The sequence below is a fragment of the Pleurodeles waltl genome, chromosome 4_1 (assembly GCF_031143425.1).
Source record: "Pleurodeles waltl isolate 20211129_DDA chromosome 4_1, aPleWal1.hap1.20221129, whole genome shotgun sequence".
NCBI classification, from domain to species: domain Eukaryota; kingdom Metazoa; phylum Chordata; class Amphibia; order Caudata; family Salamandridae; genus Pleurodeles; species Pleurodeles waltl.
This window is the reverse complement of record NC_090442.1, coordinates 916,261,142-916,280,787: the sequence shown is the minus strand read 5'-3', so window position 1 is coordinate 916,280,787 and position 19,646 is coordinate 916,261,142. Positions and strand designations below refer to the sequence as shown.

The following is a 19,646-nucleotide window of genomic DNA, read 5'->3' as shown; positions in this document are numbered from 1 at the left end:
ATAGCTGGAAAAAGTTATAGAAGAAAACGTGGACAGAAATGGCTCTTTTTTTCTCCTCAATTTGAATTTTTTTTTATTTTAGCTGTTACTTTCTGTAGGAAAACCTTGAAGGATCTACACAAATGACCCCTTAATTAATTCAGAATTGTGTCTACTTTTTAGAATTGTTTAGCTGTCTGAGCTCCATCATTGGTTTCACACCCATTTCTGTCACTAACTGGAAGGAGGCTGAAACCACACAAAAATAGTAAAAATGGGGTATGTCCCATGATTTTACCAACACAATCCTTTGTTGGTGCCATTTTCAGGGAAAAAACACAAGCCTTCTTCTGCAGCCCTTTTTCCCATTTATTTTTTTTAAAGGAATTTCTGCTGTATTTTGGCTAATTTCTTGGTCTCCTTCAGGGGTACCTCTAGAATCCCTAGCATGTTGGAAAAAAAGGACGCAAATTTGGCATGGGTAGCTTATGTGAGCAAAAGTTATGAGGGCCAAAGCGCAAACTGCCCTAACTAGCCAAAAAAAGGCCTGGCACCCGAGGGGGAAAAGGCAGTGGCGGCTGGTGACATTTGAAAGTGGTGGGGCGTAATAGTCTGGGTACGACTTTTATGTAGCGAGCAAGCTCAGTGGACAAACATGGGGTCCAGGGTGGGTCCTCCACCCAAGAAAAAATAGAAAAAAGATTGACACATGGTCCATTTGAAAGGAAATAAATTTAGTGAGAAAGCAAGGTTTATAAAGCAGTGGGAATGTATACTCTTGAAATATTAAACACATATCTTACTGCATTAGTATGTTCACTTTACTTTAATGTGCGAATTGTACACTGCAACAACTTCAGGCCCTTTAAAGTGTGTGTTTACCCACTATCTTGCACTCCATGCAGCATCAACTTTGGAAGAATATGTTCTAACCAGGCATCAGGAAGCACACACAACTGCTGGCTGCAACCAGTCATACAGAAATATGTGCAGACAGGTCTTTAAGTGGGATGAAAAAAGTGGGGGCTCTCTAAAAGGGAAAATGCAAAATGAGATGTTATTGCATCCAGAAATATAACACAACAATTGACATCACGTAAAGCCTGTCAGTACAGTTGACTTTGTCAATGGTTGTTAGCTGTGGAAGATAAATGACTAACAACAATGATTAGTTATAAATAATTAACATTGAAAATGTTTCAATTCTGAAATTGTGATACTATAAATTAAATATTGTTTATGCCTGCGGAAGTAGTATGGCCTTCAGTTATTTGTTCTTTAATGTTATATATCTTTGCCCTATTTCTCTTCACATCTCATCCATCTGCACATTTTCATCCTCCTCTCTCCTCTTCAGCACCCTCTTTTCACTCTCCCCTGAATGCACTCTCTGCATCTCCCTCATTTTACCACCCCAAACATACATTGCACTCATGCACATACAAGCACTTTATTTCCTTTTGCTTTTGTCTTCTAAATATTATGACCTCTGTGCATCCGCCTCACACACATTTACACTAAGGGCCAGATATGTCAAGGTTTTTTGCATTCGCAAACAGTGCGAATGCCCGTTTGCGAATGCAAAAAGCCAGTTCAGAGTGTAAGAAAGACATTCTGAACACAATTTTAAGGAATCACTAAAATAGCGATTCCTTAAAATTGCGACCCTGTTTAGAGAGTCGCAAATTGCGGCTCTCTAAATAAGAAATCGCAAATAAGGACTCCTTATTTGCGATTTCTTAGCACATGTATGAAGCCATTCCTAAATGTGATTTGGCCATTTAGGAATCGCTATTTAACCATGTGCAAAATTTAAAAATTCATTTTTAAAATGTACATGTAAAGCACACATGCCCTTTTGGCATCTGTGCACCTTACATGTCCCAAAAAATAATTTTGGGGTGCAGCAGAGGGGGCCTAAGGCCCCTAGCACCTTGGGGTTTTGCATTTCCAAAATTGCGATTTCTGGTTAAGAAATCGCAATTTTGGAAATGCAAAAAATTTGCAGATATCGGCCAACAGGCCCATAGGTGTGAATGGGGCCGGTATCGCAATTTGCGATTCGGTAATAGCATTTGCGATTTTTAAGAAATCGCTATTACCGATTTGCAAATGTGATAATGCCATTTTGCGAGTCGGAAATAGCGATTTCTTAAAAATTTCTATTTCCGAATCGCAAAAGGCCTTCATGATACATCTGGCCCTAAATGCCAAATGTAACTGGAAAACGTGACCATTGTTCAGTGTGCTTTGTGAAGACGCCAACACACTGACAGGCACTTTGCTTTACCTTCAGCCTCAGCACCCTCAATGAAAGCTCCTCATAAACACCTGACACGAATCAAAGTGTGCACTAGGCAAGACAGAAACAGATCATGATGAAACAGCTAACTCTCTTGGTGAAAGCAACATTAATTAAAACATGTGAAATAAGAGTAACTAAATCACTTTTTAATATTCATTGTTTGCATATAATTTCATGTTTTTGGCATTAATGCTAAGGGCATGATGACAGGGACAGTTTTAAGGCCATACAGCAGATAAATTCCTTTACTGCAAGCACATATTTCTCCCTTTGTGCTTGAATCCAATATTTGGATCAATTTTGCAAGGGAACAAGAACTATGCTCGTCTTTTGGATCAATTTCATGAGGGAACAAATGCAGCACCTCCACTTCTAAAGGAGCCAGCGATTTGCAGCCAGGGCCTGTGGCGTCACAGTGGGGGAGGTTAGTGTGGCAAGGGGTCTCAGTACCATAAAGATAACATAAGATTAGCATTATAACACTTACCATTACCCAAGACAAGACACCAAGTTACTCATGCTTGCATCCACTTCTACTGCATGAGGAATGGGGGAAAAAGTGGGCTCTATGTCAGTGAATGTTAGACGGCTGGGATGAAGAAGTTTCAGTGATAAAAGGTACACGTTTATTTGAGCTGCGGATTACATGTTTAATATGACATATCACGTCATTAGTCTGCAGAAGAAATAAAACGAGCATAACTAGCCATGATAAATTACTAGAACCATTACTGCCTTTGAGAGACGAAATCTCCTACAGAGGCAGTGAAAGGAGAGGAGAGCTGAGAGAACAGATTTTTTTCTTAATGTCTGTAAAAAAGATAGAGCTCCAACTTACTTGTGTGCAGGGTTGTCTTTGGCATATTTATGACTTGAGGTCTTAAGATCATACTCCTGTCTCCCAGAGATCCCTGGGTGGAGTTATTTATTGTATTTATTCCACTTCTCTGCCACAGACTGCTTGTAATGCAGGAAAAGGGGATTTTCTTTGCGCAATGCCACATTCTTTTAATATAATGTGACCTCTGGTACGTAGACCCTTCTGATCACACCCCACCATTTGAGTAAATAGGAAAGGGTGGATAATAATATCGGAGTGACATGAAGTTTTCAGAAACCCGGGCTGAACAAAAAACGCTCCAGGCTGTTTACTATCAGGGCTTCTGGTGGAGGAGGAGATAAGCCAGGGACGTCACTGCGTTCTGAGAAAACATAAGGGCTTTGCGTGGGCAAGCCCTGTCAGCCCTACTTTGCAGCTTTCAGCCACATACTGACGCAGGCGCAGTGAGGCTTTTCAAAGTGCACAACTTTCACTCGGAAAATGTTGTGCAGAAAATGTTTTACTTTCATCATGTAATTAAATATATGTTTCACTATAGAGGCCAGAAAAGGCTAGGGGTGCAGCCTCTTAGCCCTTGAACACCAGCCGGCCCTGGGAAAAGGCCTGGCAGAGAAGGGGTTAACAGCAGTCTCTATGTTAACCTATGGGGGACATAGGCCTTGCGATAGTAAACAACAAATTGGCAGTATTTCACTATCAGGACTTGTAAAACATACCAGTACACACACGTCCTACCTTTTAAATATACTGCCCCCGGCCCATGGGGCTACCTAGAGCCTACCATAGGGGTGACTTACATGTAGTAAAAGGGAAGGTTTGGGCCTGTAAGTAGGTACACTTGCCAGGTCGAATTGGCATATTTAAAACTGCACACCCAGACACTGCGGTGTTCACAGGGCTACTCATGTGGGTGGTACAATCAGCACTGCAGGCCCACTAGTAGCATTTGGTTTACAGTCCTTGGACACACATAGTGCACTTTACTAGGGACTTACTAGTAAATCAAATATGCCAATCATGGATAAAACAATCACCAATATAATTTACACAGGAGGCACTTGCACTTTAGCATGATCTGCAGTGGTAAAGTGCACAGAGACAATAAACCGGCAAAACAGATCTGATAAGATAGGAGGAAGAAGACAAAAAGTTTGGGGATAACCCTGCAAAAAGGACCATTTGCAACATCCTTTCTGATTATTTAACTATTTAAGTGCGGTGTCAGCAAAAGATGAACAACAGTCGCCTGAAACTCAACTCCGACAAGACGGAAGTCCTCATCCTCGGACGCACCCCCTCGGCCTGGAACGACTCATGGTGGCCCTCCGTCCTCGGACTCCCACCCACCCCTGCCAGCCACGCAAGAAACCTCGGCTTCATCCTGGACTCCGCCCTCACCATGTCCAAACAGGTCAGCGCTGTCTCCTCCTCCTGTTTCAACACCCTTCGAATGCTCCGCAGAATCTTCAAGTGGATTCCAACAGAAACCAGAAAGACGGTGACCCAGGCCCTCGTCAGCAGCAGACTTGACTACGGCAACGCACTCTACACAGGCATACCAACCAAAGACATCAAACGCCTCCAACGTATCCAAAATGCCTCCGCCCGACTGATCCTCAACATACCTCGTCGAAGTCACATCTCCCCTCACCTAAAGGAACTCCACTGGCTCCCGGTAGACAAGAGGATAACCTTCAAACTCCTGACCCACGCTCACAAGGCACTTCACAACACCGGACCCTCCTACCTCAACACCAGTCTCAACTTCTACACTCCAACACGTCAACTCCGATCCGCCAACCTCGCCCTCGCCATCGTACCCCGAATCCAGCGCAAGACATCCGGCGGCAGATCCTTCTCCTTCCTCGCCGCCAAGACCTGGAACTCTCTCCCCACATCTCTTCGCCAGACCCAGGACCTCCTCACATTCAGAAGGCTCCTCAAGACCTGGCTCTTCGACCGCTAATCCAGCAGCGCTCCCCCCCCCTCAGCGCCTCGAAACCCTGACGGGTACATAGCGCGCTTTATAAATACCATGATTGATTGATTGATTGAAAGCCTGTATTCTCTCAATGCATCTGACGACTGCTGGCCGACACTGGGGAGGGCTCTAAAGGACTCTATGGTGCTAGTACCACTGGGTTTCCTTTTTACAGCTTTTAGCTTGAGCTCAGGCAGCCGGGGGAAGAGCTTCCCCATCATCCCAAATCTTTTTGGGTTTTCGGAAGGATATGACGATCAGCACTCATGGTGCGCTAATGTTATTTCTCTGAAAGTGAAACTTTTCAAGGGCATATCTCTTCCCCCAGAGCACTGATTCAGACAGGGGAGATATAAATGGAAAGGAGATAATTTCTCCTTTTTAATGATAACTCTGCCTAGAGGATTCTTGCTTAGGGGATGTGTAGTATGTCATGGGTAGGTATTAGCAATACTTATTATATATTATCTTGTTATTGTGTATATTTTATCGTTTGTATTTTGTCTTACTTAGTTATGTTTGGTATAGTCCGTCTCCCCCTCCAACTGTGATCATCTTTGTCCCTTCTGGACTGTGTGTTCCATGTAGATGACAGTTGGAGAGGTGAAGGCTGGATGACATCTGTATTTACTGTGGATGGAGTTTCTTTCTCTGAGGATTTATCAATAAACATTTATCTTGGAAAAGCATCATCTTTGAATGTTTTGAAGGTCTTTCCAAAGCATGGAGCAACCCACTACACACCAAAGATCGATGTGTGGCATGGAAGTGGCCTGTGCTTCCCCTGCCCTTTTAGACTTACTGCACTCCTCCCTCCCAGCCCCCACCCACAGACTGGATGGGTTGGGGTGTTCACCCTCTAATTGCCCTCACAGATGGTGGCGGGGCAGCAGACAGTACAATGGACACCAGGGCATGGGCCTGTGCTCCACCCCTGCCCTGTAAGTCATTCAGCCACCACCTAGGGGGATGGAGGGCGTGTTCACCCCAATCCATTTCCCAAGGGTGCAGAAAGCCCAATAGACACCAGGTAATTTAGAGAAGAGTATTGTTTTGGAGGGGGAGGAGAGTGTCCCCCCGTGCATGGGTCTGTGCTTCCACAACCACAGGTGCCAGAAATCCTTTTGTGCTCCTGGGGTTTGGATGGGGGCACTCACCCCAATCTGCCCTTGCCCCCCAGAAGGCCTACTAGCCTTCAGAAATTTAACACACAGTATTTGTTTTGGGGAGAGTAGCTTCTCTCAGCATAGGCCTTTGCTCCCAACCCCCTCTTTAGCCTCATAAGTTCTTCTGCACCTCCCAGGGGGGCTGATGGTGTTTACCCCCAATCTCAGTAAGTTCACTAGACACATTATTTTATTTATTTATTTTTTAAGAGTATAGCATTTTTGTTTGGGGGGAGTGGAATGGCCCCCCTTGGCATGGGCCAGTGCGCAACCCAAGGGCCCATTAGATTATCTGCCCTTCTGGAGGGTGGAGGAGGGTGGTTCCAACCCAGTATTACCCCCGGCGGGCAGAAAGCCCCTAGACAACAGGGAACATAGCACACTAGATTTGTTTTGTTGCAGAAAGGCCCTCGTCCGCATAGGCCTTTGCTGCCGATGGGGTCCATCAGTCTTTCTGCCCCCCCCTCGGGAATTGAATGGGGTGTTCACCCCAGTCTGCCCAGGGAAGATTAGAGAAAGTCCACTAGAAAACAGGGATCATAACGCACTGCATTTGTTTTGTGGGGGAAGGGCCCCCATCAGCATAGGCCTTTGCGCCCATAAGTCTTTCTGGCCTCCCCCTCACTCCCCTGGATAGGTGGATGGGATGTTCTCCCCCATTCTGTTCCCTCCTGGGATAAAGAAAGCACACTAGACGCAAGGGAATTCAGTGCACAGTATTTTTGGGGCAGTGTAGCAGCGCCCTGGGAAAGGGCATGTGAACCCTGCCGCTCCAAACCCCATTAGTATATCTGGCTCCCCTCTGTGGGGGAGGGATGCCTGGATTGTTCACCTCCAATCTGGCCGCACAGGGGCAGAAAGCCTACTAGACACCAGAGAACGTAGCACACAATATTTGTTTTGGACGGAGTAGACCCCTCAACTTAGCCTTTGCTGGACCCATTGCTCCCACGGCCTCACAAGTCTTTCTGGTCCTGTCTTTTTTGGGGCACAGTCGGCTAGAATGAAGTCCTTTGTGTGTGAGCTGAGCCAATGCCTTTGAAATGCAAGTGTGGTAGGTCTGCCCTCCGATCAAGTCAGAGATAGCCCATCTTGCCAAGACCCAGACCCTCCTTTGTGACACTGTCTAGGAGGAAGACACAAACTCCAACTGCTAACTACACCTAGCCATGCGACCCAGGAACAGGCTGCAGGGACCAAATGATAGGACAAGAAAACACCCATGAGAGAGGTAGACCTCAGTGTAGAGAGAAGCTAATTTGTGAGTTTCCATTACCAAGACATGTAAATCTTAAAAGTACATATCCAACTTCTTTAATGCAATGCACCCTGCCCTAACGAATGTTTAGAGCCTACCCTAGAGGTGAAATATCTGTATTAAAAAGGAAGGTTTATGCCTGGTAAAAGGTTTATTTTGCCAGTTTAAAACTGTAGGCACAAGCCTGGGACATATTTAAAAAGGCTACTTAAGTGGGTGGCACAATACGTGCTGCAGGCCCAATACTAGCACTTAATTTACAGGTCCTGGGTACATGCAGTACCACTTTACTAGGGACTTACAAGTAAATTAAATGTGCCAGTTGGGTGTAAGTCAGTTTTACTGTGTTTAAAGGAGAGGGCGCAAGCACTTTAGCACTAGCTCTCAACTGTAAAGTGCACTAAGTCCTAAAAGCCAACAGAAAGGGTTCAGAAGGCAGAAAGGTGGAGGCAAAAAGCTTGGGGATGACCCTACAGGGAGAGTCAAGTCCAACACAGGGGAATAGTAGACACATTGAAAAAGGGTTAGAGATGCTTATTTCCTCTCTTCCTCAGAGGCATCAGGTAAAAAGGCCTGTCCTGCTTTGGTACCATTGCCACCTTTGTAGGTCCTACACAGCAGAGTGAAGGGACAGTAGTCATCCATATACAAACAGGGTGTATTTGGGATGCCCCTCTTATATCAGAGCCTCACTATAGGCCCCATTCCTTGACACACAAGGCCTCAGCACTGAGGTCTGTTTCCTGTTCAAAATAATCTACAGATTGGGAAGAGATAGGGCGTACATTTAAAACCAGTAACTTGCAATGTTTTCAAATTAGGAACACCTTAAGTATGTAACAACCAGAGAAAACACAACAGTTATTTTGTATATGTAGTTAGTGGCTTATGTAATCTGCACTTTACCATTAAATATAACACAAGACCCAAAATACAACTTGGAAATGTTACAGACTGTGCTTGTTTGGTGCAGGATACTACAGAATTAGCTAGAGGAAGGATGGGGTCTCTTTGGCTTTCTAACTAGTAGAATTTTATAAATATGAAGCTGGAGTTAAACGTGCAAATGATGTGGCTCTGATCCAGTAAGGTATGTTGCTACATGATGAAATTAACTTGTTTAAACTATTGTCTGCCATTGATGTGCTGGAGCTGGCCTCAGCGACAGTGCTCAGGTGCTGAGGACGGCTCCAGCGTGGTCTGGCACCCGGGGCAGGAAATCCTTATTTTGCTCAATTCAGCCTCAGGAGCTGAGGAGGAGCTTCCTGAGTACCTAAAGCTGGATTTTTTCTCTGAAATGACGATTGGCGCACATAGGGCGCTGACTTAATTTCAGAGAAAGTGAAATGTGCTGATCAGCTAATTTCACTTTCACTGCTTTGGTGCTCAGGGGCATACCTCTGCCTCCTGAGCACCGAAGCAGATGGTAGAGGTATCGCTGGATAGAGGAGAACCTCCCCTTTTTAATGGTAACTTTCCCTAGTGGATCCCTGCTTGGGGATCACTGCAGGAGGATGATCTCTAAGTGGCAATTCACTACACTAGACACCAGGGCCTATTTGTTTGAGGGGTAGCTGCCTCACACCTCAAAACCTACAGCCCCCCACCCCACCCCAATTCCCCAAGAGTAGATGGGATGTTCTTACCCTGGGGGGGACAGAAAGGCCACGAGACAGAATGGGTGGGGCAGGCATCGGGCCTAGCCCCCACCTACCTATATCACCCCCTGCAGTCTTTCTGCCACCTGTCAAGGCAAAGATAGGAGGTAGCACCAGGGATTACATCTGGATGAGGGAGTGCCCCCCTGGGAATGGGCTAGTGCTCTCCCCTACCCAGGTCCAAAAATAAGCCCCCCCCCACCCCCAGTGCTGATTGGATGTTCTGTCTCCACATTGTATTTTTGTGGCCTTTCCTGTTGCAGGCATTAGACCTACCCATACACGTGAGGTACCATTTTGATCAGGATACCTGGGGGAATGGTAGGTCGTAGGAAATTTGTGGCTCCCTGCAGATTCCATAAATTACCATCACAGAAATGTGAGAAAATTGTGTTTTTTGTCAAAATATGAGGTTTACAAGGGCATCTGGGTAAGAAGAAAATGTAGTGGGAGCCACGCACCTCAGCCCTACCCTGGATTTCCCCAGGTGTGTAGGTTTCAGAAATGTACATGTTTGCTAGATTTCCCTAGGTGCCAGCAGAGCCAGAGCCCAAACTCCACAGCTAGCTGAACTGAAAAAAGGTAACTTTTCGGTCCCAAAATGTGATGTGTCCGTGTTGTGTTTGTGGCCTCTCCTGTTGGCGGGCACAAGCCCTACTCACACAAGTGTGGTACCATTTTTATCGGGACACCTGAGGAAATACTGGGTGGGAGGAAGTTTGTGGCTTCTCAAATATTCTAGAGGTTTTTCTTACAGAAATGTGAGGAAAATGTGTGTTGTAGTCAAACTTTGAGGTTTGCAAGGGGTTCTGGGTAGAAAAAACTAGTGGGAGCAACAAACTCGCCCCACCCTGGATTCCCAGAGGTGTTTAGTTTTAAGAAATGTACAAATTTGCAAGGTTGCCTTAGGTGCCGACTGAGCTATGGCCAACATTACCCCAGCTAGTCACACTGCAAAAAATGGGTAAATTTTCAGTAGAAAAATGTGATGTGTCAATGTTGCACATGGAGCCTTTCCTGTTGCAGGCACTAGGGCTACCAACACAAGTGAGGTATTGTTTTTATCATGTGATGTGGGGGACTGAGAGGTAGTGGGAAAATAGTGGCTCCCTGCAGGTTCCAGAACCTTCCATCACAGAAATGTGAGGAAAATGTGTGTTTTTTAGTCAATGTATGAGGTTTGCAAGAGCTGCTGGGTAGAAACTCCTAGTAAGAGCTACACAAGTCATTCCATCCTTGATTCCCTCGGGTGCCTAGTTTTAAAAAATGTGCAGGTTTGCTGCTAGGTTTTCATAAGTGCTGGTTGAGCTAGGGGCCAAAATCCACAGCTCGATGCATTGCAAAAAAGAGTCAGTTTTCAGTGGAAAAATGTGGTTTCCATGTTGCGTTTTAGGGTCTTTTCTGTTGTGGGCACTAGCCCTAACCATATAAGTGTAGTACTATTTTTATTGGGAGACTTGGGGTTATGCAGGGTGGTTGGAAATATATTGCTGCTTTTGTTTTTAGTCAAAGTTTGAGGTCTGCAATGGTTTTTGTGTAGAAAACCTGGTTGTAGGGACACACGTTCAACGATTGTACAGATTTGCTATGTTTCCTTTGGTGCCTCCTGAGCTCTGGCCCAAAATTCACAGCTACCCACATCAAAATAAAGGGCCGGTTTTCAGTGGAAAGAAATGTGATGTGTCCATGTTGTGTTTAGGGCCATTTCCTGTAACAGGCACTAGGCCTACCCACACAACTGAAATATAATTTTTATCGGGAAATAAGTGGGAATGCAGAATAGTAGAACACTTGTTATTACCAACTGTAGTTCTCTCCCTTTGTGCCTTTCAAAGGTTAAGGCAGTATGTAAGAAGAAGACATTTTGATAAATGGCCTCTGAAATACATGGTAGTATGGGTTACCACAAATTCAGAGATGTACAAATAACCACTTCTCATAAACTGTGTATCTGGTGTCTATTTCATAAATATATAGGTTTCTTTGATACCCATTTTACACTCTATATTTTACCATATGAATTTCTCTGTACCCGGTACACAATAAAAAAAAACATTGTAAGATGCAGTTCAGTTACTTGCTCTGGGTAACTCGGGTTCTTGGAGAACCTATATACCCCCACAACCTGAAGGGTTTACGGTTTACTTTTGTAAATCAGCCTCTATGACAAGAAGTTGCAAATTAAAATGTTGTCACAAATAGCCATTTTTTTACTAATTTTTCAGTATTTTTTTATTTGAACAGTTCGTTCACAAATCACCCCTTTCTGAATTTAAAACTGCCTGTTTTTCAGAAATGTATAGCTTTACCAGATCACCCACGGGTTTCACCCTGGTTTCCATCACAAACTGGAAGTAGTGAACAGGCTACCTTTTTGAAAAATGACAAAACTGGTAGAAAAAAATAGTTTTTTTTTAAATTCAATGCTGTAATTTTGAGATATATATGTATGTACTGGTATTAATATACTTGTGAAAACCTAACTATGAAGCAACCGAGCACTACTTTATGTGAGGGGTTGGGAGAGGAACTCAAAGATCGTGTACATGAAATAGGATTTACACAAATACATTTTACACGCATTCCTATTCGAGGCATGGGGAGATTGTGATTTGCCCAAAAGCACATGATGTTGAGTCAAGTGCTAAGGCTTTGATTCAAAACTGGGTCTCTGGGTTTTGAAGGCAGAGGTTCTAGCCTCCACGTCACATCTCCTCCTGTTATTAGTTCAGGACCACAACACCCCTTCAATTGATATTTTTAACGAATCAATAAGATTATCAAAATAGGTTAGTCTGAAATATTAATTAAGAAAAACCTAAACCAATATTTTTCTTTGAATTTCTTGTGTTTTGTAGTGCTAATATTTGACTACTCTAAGCAGCACCAAAGGCCATGCCCTTTGTGCAGTAACCTTGCTCATAGTACCTGCAGGGCACGGTTGTTTGTAGTATTCTTGTGCGCAGGGTATGGTCATGTGTGACCCTTTAGTGATGCACAACACCTGCAAACAGCCTATTGCTTGCATTATTTTAGTATTTTCTATGGTCTGTGGTTCTAAACTTTCGTCCACAGATCTCTGACAGCATGGTAAAGTCACACTGAGTGTAGGAAAGTGGCCTCTTTCTAGCTTGGTTACTCCCACTTTTGGCCTGTTTGTCAGTGTGTTTGACTGTGTTCACTAGGATCCCGCTAACCAGGACCCCAGTGACTGTACTCTCTCCTCTGAATTTGGATGCTAGTAACCTTTTCTTCCCACAATTAGCATACTGCCCCCCCATATAAGTTCCTAGTATATGGTACCAAGGTACCCACGGCATTGGGGTTCCAGGGGATCCCTTTGGGCTGCAGCAGTTATTCTGCCACCTAAAGGGGGCCCATGCAAAGGGTTCTGCAGGCCTGCCATTGCAGTCTGCGTGAACCAGGTGCACACATCCAGTTTCACTACAGCTCACTGCACCAGGTCACTGTAAGCCACCCCTTGTAGGCCAACTCAGCCCAGAGGGCAGGGTGCAGGTACCTGTGTGTGTGAGGGCGCCCCTGCACTAGCAGAGGTGCCCCCATGAACTCCAGCCCCATTTTACTGGACTTCGTGAGTGTGGGGACCCTATTTTATATATGTACTGGGCATGGGTCACTCTCTACCTATGTCCAGCTTCATAATGGTAACTTCAAACCTGGGCATCTTTGATATCAAACATGTCAGAATCATACCCCAACACTGTTGCAAGTAAGGGAAATATGATTCCATGCACTCTGGGGGCTCCTTAGAGGACTCACGCATTTTGCTACCACCACTCTTACAGGGTCTTCCGGGCAGCCCAGCTGCTGCCACCCTCAGACAGGTTTCTGCCCTCCTGCTGCTTGATCTGATCAAACCCAGGAAGGCAGTACAAAGGATTTCCTTTGGCAGAGGGAGGTAACTCCCTCTGTCTTTGGAAATAGGTGTGACTGGCTTGGCAGGGGGAGCCTCCCCAATCCACTGGTTTGCTTTGAAGGGCACATTTGGTGCCCTCTGTGCATAAACCAGTCCACACCAGTTCTGGGACCCCCAGTCCCTGCTCTGGCACAAAAATGGACAATGGAAAGGGGAGTGACTACTCCCCTGTCCATCACGACCCCGGGGGTGGTGTCCATAGCTCCTCCAGAGGGTCCCTGGTTTATGCCACCTTGATACCAAGGTTGGCAGGGAACTCAGGGAGCATCAGGTCGGACAGGTGACGTCAGAGGCCCCCTCTGATAGGTAGTTACCTGGTTAGGTGACTAAGCCCCTTCTTTGGGCTTTATAGGGTCTTCCTGTGGGGTGGGTCCTCAGGTTCAGCTTGCACGATTCCAGCAAGACGCCTCTGCAACCTCTGCTTCGACTTCTGGCCTCCAGAACCACAACTGGACCCTCCAGGAACCTAAAAGCTGCAGATCCACAAGGAAGACTCTTCTGCAACACTGTATCCAGAATTCCTGCCAGCTTTGCAACATTTCAATGGCTGTGCATCCTCAGAAGACTGCATCTTTTCAGCCTGCACAAGAAGAAGAAGGAATCTCCCTTGGGGTGAAGGCATCACTCCCCTGCATCCGCAGGTACCTGGCTGCATCGATGACAGGCTGCATGGATCTCCCCTCATCCTGAGTGGCGTGGGTCCTGCATCATGGGTGGTGGTCCGTAGAGTCTACCTTGGTCCTCTAAACCAGCTGTTGCACTTTGGTGATGGTAAGTCCTTTCCACTCCACACAAGACAGCACCCAGTGGGCGGTGTTCTTTGCAGCTGCCAGGGCTTGTTTGCTTCACCTCCAAGGGGAACTTCAGGCAACGAGTAGCTCAAGCCCCCAGCACTCCTTCTTGCAACTCCTGGGCCTCTGCGTGGTCCTTTGGCGACGTGGGAGCAACGTCTGTGGTGCTGCGTGGGCTGCTTCAGTGACTTCTGTGTCCCTTTTCTGTGGGACACCTGTGGGTGCTGCCTCTTCTCCTGTGGACCTTCTGCGACGCGGAGAGTCCCCTATGACACCACCTCCTGGGTGGAGTCCTCCTGGACCTTGCTGGTCCCCACTTGCTGGTCACCGGCAACACCTCTTTTCCTCCAGTCGCAAATTTGCCTTTGCCAAAGCTTTTGGGTGGAAATCCTTCACCGACACCCGTCTGCAATCCAGTTTCCAGCGTGGGACACCTTTTGCATGCATCAGGAACTCTTCTTCAGTTTCTGTGTTGCAGTGCTGACCTGTCTTCCTTCTTTGTCGACCAACTGCAAAAAGTGCCCCTGGGTGGGTAGTATCTCCTACTCCACCCTGGACTCCACAGCCACTTCTGAACTTGGTCCCCTCTCTCCACAGGTCTCCATCTTTGGTAATCCACTGCTGGTTTCTTGCAGGCTGTTCTGGATGTCTTATTTTTCTTCTTTTCATCCTTTGGGGTGGTTTGGGGGGAATCCAGTGTTTTACGCCTGCATTCCTGGTCGCTGGGGGCTACTGTGTTACTTACCTGTGTGGTTTCCTAGTACTCCCAGCTCCCCTTTACATGATTTACTTACCTAGGTGGGGGCCCTGTGTTCGCATTCCACTTTCTTAATATGTGGTTTGGGCTCCCCCGAGGGCTACTATTGCTTATTGCTATTTTACACTGTTTTCCAGCCTTTTTATGCCTCTTACTGTTTATCAGTATATATCTATATCTATCTATCTATATATATATTAGTTCCTTACCTCCTATTGGAGGGTTGCCTCTCCAGTATTTTCTGATACTGTGTTACACAAATACAGTACCTTTATTTTTGTGCACCCAAGTGTTCTTTCTTGTGTGTAAGTACTGTGTGACTGTAGTGGTTTTGTATGAGCTTTGCATGTCTCCTAGATAAGCCTTGACTGCTCATCAACAGATATCTCTAAAGAGCCTGGCTCCTAGACACTGCCTACACTTCACTGAGAGGGGATACCTGGACTTGACATAAGGTGTAAGTACCATAGGTACCCACCACACACCAGGCCAGCTCCCTACACTGAGTCACAAGGCTGCCTTAAAATATGATGACAGCCACCATGTCTGCAGACCCCACAAAAGAATCTTGTTTTATTCTTTACCAAAAAAGCATTGCAGCCTCTATCAGGTGTGGACCAGACCTCCCTGTCAGAGGGTTGATCCCAAATTGCTCTGAAATTATTTTCAAAAACAGTGTCCATGGGCCTATGGTCACAAATTAGCATCCAATATGACTGTCATAACCCCCAAAAATCACAAAATACCAAATAATCCTAAATTATAGATGGTGACAATGGTTATTGTAGCACACACCTAACAGAGCATGTAAAGTATTACAATAGTCTAATACAGGGGTCTCCAACCTTTTCTGTAGCAAGAGCGACTTCTGATCATTGAAAATCATTGTGAGCTACCGAAGACTAAACAACTTGCGCATTATTACCAACCACCCCCACGCCAAACTTCCTTGACTTTAAGCCTAGGGGCACTATGACAGGGCTGCCATGTGTGTCAGTAAGAGCGTGGTATTTGGGGATGTACGAACATGTGTGCATATGAATGGGATATATGTGTATGGGTAACTGAAAGCAGATGTCATATGTACCTGTGGCACAGGGCATACTTTTTGCCAGGTGTGGCACAGTTACAAGTATAGCACAAACATACAGCCATGTTTTTAAAAGGGAGGAATTTAAAATTCAAACTTTTTCATAATGTGGAACATTTTTCTACACTTTAAATTTCTCCCATTTAAGAAAGTGGTTGTATTTTTGAGTCATAGATATTTCACAGTGTTCTACTGGCCACTGGGAGCAACAGGCCTGCTGTTTGTAAATGCAGCACTTTGAAAAAAGAATTTGAGAAAATGAAAAGTTAACCTAATTATAAGGTAACTTTTCATTTTCTCCAATTTAAAAGCATTGCTCTGTGCCCTGGGTCATAAATCTGATGCCAGCACAGCTCCTTATCGGGCCCTGCTATCTGCAGACTGGTATTAATAATATAAAATAAACAACGCCTTCCCTTAACTTTAAAAGGAAAAATGTGACCCTGTGCTTATTTAAAAATGAACTCCGGCCAGTGAGCTACTCTGAAGGAGTGTGGGAGCTTCTGGTAGCTCACACGTGGTTATATTATATGAATATGTCAAATTAAAGAGTACAAAAGTGGGCATTCCCTGTGGCCCCAGGTGTGAATTCAAGACCCAGGGAAACACCCAGGACACTTCAAACAAATATAAATCACATGGGCAGCTCAAATAAAAAAAAAGGATCTGCCATTCTCTGCAGTCCTAACACCTAAAAGATCTATATGGTGGTACATTTCTACAAGAGAGTTTTACAAACCCCATGCCTTCACTTACACCCAATCAAAACAAGCATTGGCATAGCCAGTAGGTCTCGCTTTTTGGACCTTATAAGTGTTTAGACATGCATCACATTATCATGGGTCTCTTGCATCTCTCCACTAACTTGTGCTGTATGAGGCAGGCAAATAGACTGATGTAGTGTCAAATGACACTAAAAGTGTTGGAACGTGCCTATGAAAGGTGGGCATCTTAATAGAAATGGTGTTTAAAGTCCTGGTCTCTGTAGAATTGACTTCTACTCAAAAGTCTAGTAATGCACAAGTACTCAGTTATGCCCAACATTGGGTCAAGTTCTGAGCTAGGGTCCTGCAAATGAAGGCTGTTCTTTAACCCAGCAGAAGTCTAATTAATTTGTACAGAGAGGTAAATGGGTAAAGCACAGCAGCTCTGCTTACCTGGTCCCACACCAAGCAAGGGTGCTGCTACTAACAGCTTAAATTGCTGCATAAGCTGTACAGGGCAAAGGCACTGTGGAGCAGATACTTCTTTGGGACATTAGTGCTGGCGTGTTATTTATATTCAGTTTCTAAAAGGTAAAAAGGATGTTTGCAGGGTCAGCCTAGTACAAAAACAATGGTGAAGAAAGGCCTTAAAAAGGACAACAAAAGCTCCCTGATCTGATTCTCACATATAGGTTCAAATGCTCAATTTAGTGTCTCAATGACTACTAAAAATGAATATGGTTTTGCCAGGTTAGCCCTTCATGGATATACTATTTGCAGTATAAGTTATGTTTTGTTGTGCGCAACATTTAAGTTAAGTGTACCATGTCCATCAAAACAGCTCTGAAAGAGTGAGAAGGTTGACGAACGCTAAGAGATAAAATCCACTCTTTTGTGTTCTTTTTGCCACCTTTTTAGGTAGATGCAGCGTAATAAGCAAAGGCTCTATTTACTGCATGTGCAACCTACATTAAATGAACAAATAAATTCATCAAAACAGGGAGGATGGAAAAGACCTATAAACCTCACAAAGAAGGCATTCTCCTTATAGACAGGGTTAGTCCACTGGCAAGACAATACTGAGTCGTAACGTTTGGCATCAACATCTGCTCTAACTACAGGCATCTACATGTCCCTTTGCCTAGGGCATCAAAAATCTTGTGCCAGCCCTGTATATATAAATATATTTATGTAGACTCTCACCCACAGCCATGACTATGATGATCTATTTGTCACAGGAATGCTTGCATGTGGACATTTTAAAAAAAAGGAATACAAGCTAAAATGAGTAACAATCTGGTCAATGTGGCAAATTCGAAACATTTCGTTTCAACAAGATATCATCCATAATTACCTCTTCACCCCACCCCCAAGTGACAATTGCCAAAAGTAGCACTGCCACCACTCTAAGGGCAGTTGTGTTACTTTTATTGTGCAAATTAAATCATATGTTCTCTCCTCTCTTGAGAAAAGTTGAAAGAGGTATGCACATAAATTATAGAGACTGCTTCAGTACTGGAAAGGTTTGAAAAATGGTAACAGCCAACCTTGAAGCAAATGCAAGACAAGCACAAAAGCACAAATGACCTGATACAGAATAGACAAACCACTTAAAGCTCCACAAAACAACCTGATAACATGGCAGCCACGCTAGTGAAGTGGTCATGTGACCCTTCACGGTACCAGGACTGCCCGGCTCTCCAAAGCCCACTTACTGACGAGATTGTTATCCAATTTGGTACAAACCAATTTTAATTAGAATGCGTGGCTTGAGGACTTGTCGTTTTTAAATCTTTAATCCTCATTTGAGTATGACGTCGAAAATAACAATTAAAGATTATATTATGATTAGCAGAGTCTGCTCATACATGGGGAAACAAGAAGAATTTCATTCAACCTTTCGTCCTCCCTTACATTGCGCTCAGAGCCAGGGCTGCACTTGTGCCAACAGAGCTTGCAGTGATGTATGCCATGACAGGGTACAGACCAGGTGGCTCATCTGCTTTGAAAGCACCAAGCACTGTAAAATTACATGGGCAGCCAGTTTCAAGTCTCAGCATTATCTCAAAGACCTAAAGTATAAGCAAATCATCTAAATGAACGTAAGGTTACTTGAGATCATGTTTTGCACTCCAATACCTTCGGGTCAAAGCTTGCTTTGAATTTGGAAGTCAGAACGCTAAAAACATTTAGCACAATCTTAATCGTTGAATGCACAGCAAATGTGACCAGATAACAAGATTTACAGGCCTGTTTACAGCACAGCTCAGTAAGCCACAAGCACGCTCTTCAGTGCTCCAGATGAAAGATAAAAGTAGTCCCTGAACAGATCTTACAATGGTGACCAGTGTATTTATGTAGTACTTGGTCAGTGCTCCGTAGGAAGAAACAAAAAAGAAAAAGGAGGGGCAAATTAGCAAGCGAGGACTTAAGGAAACTGACTTAGACAAATGTAAATTAGTGGGTGGAGTTCAACTCCACAAAGCATCTAACAACAGGTCGCTAAGCGACCTAAATAGAAACTTCCTTAACCAAAGTACTATTTTCGTGCCAAGATCGGTGTAAGACCTTCAGTGGTTTTTAGTCTCACTTGCCAGAGCCCTTAGGAAGTTTGAATTGCAAATGAAGCAGTTATCTTGAAAATGCCTCTCCTTCCCACCCAGGATTGCACCAAACTTTCCATGACACCATCTGCAAGGACAAACTCTAATTTTGGAAGGTAATGTGCCCATTGGTCAAACTGAGGCATATGTATTGTCAGAGAAAGTTATGTTTGCATTGTTTAAGGTTTTGAGTGGTGGTTAGCTCAATTAGGTGTCGGAGTAAGAATGTCACAGGAAATACAAGAGGTTCGTAGTGTCCGAGCATTTACTGTTTGTGGTCCTGCCCTTCAGCTTAAACAGCCATGCGAGACAACCTACTCATTTTGCACCGGTGGTGATATAATTGTCCTTAACCTAGAACACTTGTGCTTCTCATCTCCTCCTTCTAGCAGAAATATGCTTGTGGATAGCTTTCATAGATGGGTGTTAATGTGGGAAGTAGTAGTTAGAAGAACACCTTACTTTACTTATTCCTTAGTAAAGATTTCTCTCTAACTCATTCCCATGGTTTTCTCATTGCCTTCCACTTCCTGTTTTGAAAGAAATATATGGTTCTTCTTAGTAACACTTTGTTTG

At 44.5% G+C, this 19,646-nt stretch overlaps 1 protein-coding gene across 1 annotated transcript in view; it reads left to right on the top strand.

The window, feature by feature from the left end:
• The window catches only part of FBXL13 (F-box and leucine rich repeat protein 13), a 1,108,093-nt gene that overhangs the window by 1,087,702 nt on the left and 745 nt on the right, over window positions 1-19,646 (top strand). The gene's annotated exons all lie outside the window — the stretch shown is intronic.